We start from the raw sequence: 5,716 nt of genomic DNA, 5'->3' as shown, positions 1-5,716 counted from the left end.
GGAAAAAAGAGGAACAAATGTAATAATCTGAACAATAAAGATTTATTTTAAAAAAAAAAGGCTCATGGATCTAAGTCCCCTGGGAAGATTCAACGACCCAAGGACAAAGCTGGCAGGGCCTACCTCACTCACCTCAAGACGCTCTCTCTCTCCTGCCCTTGGCTAATGTCCCCCTAAGTGTCCTCTATTCTTCTGATGTCCACAAAGGGTATTTGCTGAGAAAGTGGCTCTGCAGAACGATATGGGCTGTGCCATTCATCCTGCCAGGGGCTGGCTGACAGGTGTGGTAATTAAGAATGGAAGAAATGCCAACCGCGGAGCAGATTGGAGTAAAAGACTGATTACTGGGCCAAGCAAGTTGCTTGCCTTTCTTGTGAGAGCCTCCAGGGTTCGGGAGCCTGGCTTATGATAGAGTGTGGGCAGCAGAGACTGCAGATAAATAAATGTCTCCTTCTGGACAAATCTGTGATCTGCAGTGCTCACGGCGAGGCACAGTCCAGCGGGTCTGGCATCCGTGGGGATGGATGGCCCGTGACAGAGGCTTAGCGTTGAATCGAGATAACAGTCTGCAGGCTCAAGGAAGGAATTTTTTCTGTGTGACTAGAACCTGCAGGGAGACCAGGCTGCTTTTCTCCAAAGATGCCGCCGTTCAGCACCCAGGTCAAAGCATGAAGCAAAATGAGGAAAATCAGGAAAGAGAAACCTGAAGAAAATGACCTCCCAGTGTTCTTGAAAACATCAAACACTTCAACGGAAAAGAAAACGCTTGCAAGGATGCGGCAAACTGCTCTCACCACATGGGAAAAAGAACTTACATACTCATCCTGAATACCAAAGTTCCAGGGGAGAAAGGACCAAACTGTATTCTGTTTTCTTCCTGTTCTCATCCTCTCTGAGCCTTATTTTGAATTCGGTGGAGGAAAAGTGTACTACATTTTATACAGAATCTTTTTTCTCTGTCAAGTTGTAAATTGCTTCGAATAGCTTTTCATGATTTTTTAATTTCACCAACATGAAGCTGGTAATTATTTATGGCTTATCACACCTGAGACAAGGTTTCTGGAGATACAAGTAATTTAGATGTAAAGTAATTTCTCCTGAAATAAAAGTTTACTTCCTAATCATGGGAAGATTTATCTTGGCTCTTTCTGTATCTTGCTAATAAAGCCGAAGTCCTCGGTGAGGCTTTATCTGTTCACATTTTAAGGAATGTAGAGCTAGAAAACAGATACAATTCATAGTAAGGGCATCCTCAATATATATAGATTAATTGACTTATAGATCACAGACAGACTATATGAAATATGATTCACTCAGAAGATGGACATGGCCTACAGCTAGGAGCTCACTTGACATCGTCCCCAGACAGGACAATCGAAGGCTCTGAGCCTCTGGTACACTCTAGGTCTCGTGCTTTGTTTAAAAACAGTGAAGAGTGCAAATTAAGGGAGAAATAAACTACTAAACATGACATTTTGTTTCTAGCTGGCAAAGTGGCTGAATCTTATAAAATTGGGTGTCTCGGTAAGCCAGGGCTGGGTAACTGTGAATGAATGTCATGTAGGGCACATGGTCCTTCTTACTATTCAAAGGCAGCTTCCCCACGGCCTACTAAATGTCAGAAGAGTCCATAGAAATATGAGGACTTGTTAATAGAAAGCTGAAGCCTATGCTTGCTGTTAAATGAATGCAGAATGGTAACAGCTCCTTTATAAATACCTGGGTATTAAAGTATTTAAGGCTTAAAAGAAAATGTCCCCAAAGTCAGTTTCCCTAAATATAGCAAATGTTACATTTATCCTTGCCCATAGATTTCTTCTTTAGGGTCGGAGAGGATGGAAGGAGATTTAATTCACTGCCCAGGATACTGTTCTTAGATGTGTGCCTGTCCATCTAAAAAGCTTTGGGCAAATCATTATTTCTTATCCCAGCTTCTGGAGATCTGCAGCAGTGTCAAATCATGCAAATGATTTTAAATGGGAAAAAGAGATAGACTGCCATTTAATGGTAACTAACCCTTACTGAAAACATACTGTATGTTAGGTGGCATGCTAAGGGCCTCATATGTGTTATGGTATTTAATTACTAACCACTTAAATAACCCCAGACAGTGAGGACAGACTGTTAAGTACTTGTTAAATGACACAGTAAGTGACAGTGCTTGGGCTGGAATCCAGGTGGTCCTTGGAGAGCCATGCCCATAATCACTACACCCACTGCATCTACAAGGTGATCTAATTCAGCTGATATATATCAAAATGATCTGCTTACATCACTTGTTAACCCCTTTTAAGGAAATGTCTTATTTTATACTAGAGGCCCAGTGCACGAAATTAGTGCACTGGTAGGGTCCCTAGCGGCTCCTGGCTGCCAGCCTGGGCCTCCCTCCCTTCCCCCAGCAGCCCACACCCCTGGTCCAACTCCCAGAAGAACTCTGGTTAAGGGGACAATTTGCATACTATGCTTTTATTATATAGGATGTAAATATACATACACCAAAAATGATAAATTAATAACTTAGATGATGGTGATTTACAGTAATAATAAAAAATCTCCAATTGACAATTAATCCTCAAATTTGGAGCTCTTAATTTAAGGGCCAGAGATGGTATTTAAGAATTTTGTGAACTCCAGAAATTATATGCAAAAGTATGGGTCCACAGCTTTCTTTGTGTCCTCAGAGAGATTTAGAATTCCACAATGAAAAGAGCCTCGCCAGGTCACCTGGGAAACCCAAAAGGGGAGAGGAGTGAGGTAAGAATTGTGTAACAAAAAGGCTGCACTGGTTAACCTCCAGGAAGAGGTCAAACAACAGCTGACCACTGCTTCCTTACAGGGGATATAGACACATTACAACAGCTCACACTCACTGAGTGCTAACTAACTGTCAAGCACTAAGCACTTTGTTATCATGATTACCCCAGGCAGTCAGATTCCAGAACTGTTACTTGTTACCCACTTTGTAATACTGCCTCGTGCTGATAAGGAGTTGACTGCTGGCGATGTGGAAGGGGAAGAGGAACTGATTTATCAAGTGATAATTAGCACACAGTTACCAGCATCAGCATCCTTCTGCCTGCTGATTTTTTTCCTCCCCAGAGAGAGGGATATATGTGCTCCTGGGTATGTTTGTGAGCTGTGGGGTCAAGTGCCAGCTAAAGGGCTACCTGGGTTTATGGGAGGGCTGGAACTTGCAAGGGGAGCATGGCAACATGGGGTGGGGGCAATAAATGGGAATCTGGTAAGGAAAAACTGGAACAGTTAGGTGGAAATAGGTCAGTTGGAGGATTTAACCCCAATAAAAATCAATAATAAAACAACTTTGTGCCAAAGAATCATTTTAAGTTTGGATATAAAAATGGAGGAGATTCTTGGAAAATGAGCCTGATTGGAGATTAAAGGAGGATGCAATGTCAGATGATGCTGAGAATGGAGCGAAGTATGTGTGTTGAGGCGGCAGGGGTAGCGTGGGAGTCCTGAGCAGGCTTACAATTGCATATTAATTCCCACATTTGCTCTCACCGAGACGCAGTTCTAGCCATTTCTAAAGTGAAAATGTTAAGGCCGAGGAAGCTTCCTACCTGGTTGCAGGGGACTCGCCATCAACTGGAAGCACCTGATATAAAGCTGTTGCCCCATGGTTCCTGCAGCCGACTGTGCCATGTAAGTGTCGTGACCTGCCCAAGGTCACACAGTCAGGAAGTGGTAGTGACGCTGGGATTTGAACCGAGATCTGTCTTCAAAATCCACATTCTGCCGAGGACACAGAAGTTCACACGAGGCCTGCCTGCTAGTAAATATCAGGGGAGTCAATAAAAATATTCAGTGCTGTTCTCACCAAAATAAAATCATCATTGACCAGTATTGATTCGCTATTCAGAGTCTGAGCAATACCGCTTCAACCCCTGGGGAGCTTAATAGGAATATGTTAGAGCTAAGCCTCACTACATACATATTTCATTTTGATTGTTTTTTGACTATTTTCTTCAAGTTTCATTAAACTACTTCCTTCTCCTTACTTCTGTCGTTAGTATTATCGCCAAACACAAAAATCTCTTTATATAGGAACTTTTGGTATTATGGATTTTTAATTATGCAGTTATCACACATAAAATCCTAATATAGCTATTATGGAGATGGCATCTTTTTCATTCCTGCTAGGAATTTTAAGGTTAATATAGTACAGGAAGGATCCAATTTCTTCCCCAGACAAGTTGGCTCCCTCAGGTCCTACAAATAGTCTTTCTAGGCACAGGTGTCCAGCAAGCCTCAGAATAGTTCTTCTGGCCCGTTTGAAAGATTTAATCATATTAATTTGTTTTCTTTATTTTATTTTTGATATTTGAAATACAACTTTATCCTGATTCTAAATGAAAAGGAATGGGAACCACCGTAACAATCAAGGTCTCGCCACTGAATGTCATGATGTGACTGCAGCAGTCTTATTGTTGAAACTCAATAAGGAAACAACTGCGTTCCAAAACAGCTAAATATGTAGGTCCAAAAAATGAAGGTATTAACTCCCACATTCACCTGGAAGCCTTCATCTCCTTCAGCATCCCAAAGATCGAGACCAGGCTCCTCTCAGCCACATGATTAAGTGGCAAACACACTGCACCTGTGACTCTGACAGCACAGTTGCCTCTGAACTAGACTTCTGACGCTGGGCTGCAGCTTCCCTTCCTCCCAGGCCGTCAACCTCACCCAGGAGAGCTGTGGTCTGAGCAACCTCTGGGTCGCGCTCATACCGTGCTGCCAGAGCTGGGTCCAGGACAACCTCTGGCGGGGCAAGAGCAGGCATGGCGGCAAACTCCCAGGTAGGGTCTCCAATTAGCGTCCTAGCAAGCCAGAGAAGGGCTTTCAAAGCGGTAGTTGCTCTTGGCAGAAATGCCATAGTACCGAAGGTTCTTCTTTCGGTGGAAGATCATTGGTTTAGCCTTAACTTTCCTGTCCTTAATATCTACTTTGTGGCCACACAACGTGATGGGGATGTTTTCCCACACTCATACCAGATCTCTGTGCCGGTTAGCTCATTCTCGTAAGTAACTCTGGAAGTGGCATTAAACATCGTAATGGCACACTGGGCTTGGATGCGATAGCCGGCTCTCAGTCTGCTGAACTTCTCCTGGCCCGCTGTATCCCACACATTGTCTCTCTGTTGGTGTGGAACACAAAGGGAGGGACCTCAACACCCAGGGTGGCTACATACTTCTCAAATTCACCGGTCAGCTGATGTTTCACAAATGTACCTCCCCAGTCCCACCAGCACCATGCAATACAAGTTTGAACTGAATTTGGGGTCCTCCTTGGCCAGCCATGGTGAGGTTACTTCCAGAAGCATCTCCAGGCCCATCGGTCTGAGAGCTCTTAACTTTCTTTTAGATTAGGAAGTCTAGAGATTTACATAAAAGATAGCACAGAGCTTCTGTCACATATTTCTTTAATTTCAAAAGCATAGTAACAATAACACATTTGTTAGCACATTAAAGATACTAGACAATGCAACAATAAAAATCAATAATCTGTAACCCCACCTTTCTCCTGTGACCACTGTTAGCAGGTTAGTGTGCCTTCTGTCTTTTTCCTCTGGCATATTTTTTATCTGATTATAGTAACACTAGATATTTAATTTTGTATTTTGCTTTTACATGTTAATATTATACTCTAAGTATTTTTTCACATTATTATATAACCTTCAAAGAATTATTTAAGGGCT

At 42.7% G+C, this 5,716-nt stretch overlaps 1 pseudogene; it reads right to left on the bottom strand.

The window, feature by feature from the left end:
• Positions 1 to 4,552: 4,552 nt before the first annotated feature.
• On the bottom strand, positions 4,553 to 5,318 carry LOC102249898 (annotated as a pseudogene).
• Positions 5,319 to 5,716: the final 398 nt, after the last annotated feature.

This window comes from Myotis brandtii, unplaced genomic scaffold (genome assembly GCF_000412655.1).
Source record: "Myotis brandtii unplaced genomic scaffold, ASM41265v1 scaffold775, whole genome shotgun sequence".
Classification (NCBI taxonomy): Eukaryota; Metazoa; Chordata; class Mammalia; order Chiroptera; family Vespertilionidae; genus Myotis; species Myotis brandtii.
The sequence above is the reverse complement of the archived record's forward strand: the minus strand, read 5'-3'. Positions and strand labels throughout refer to the sequence as shown.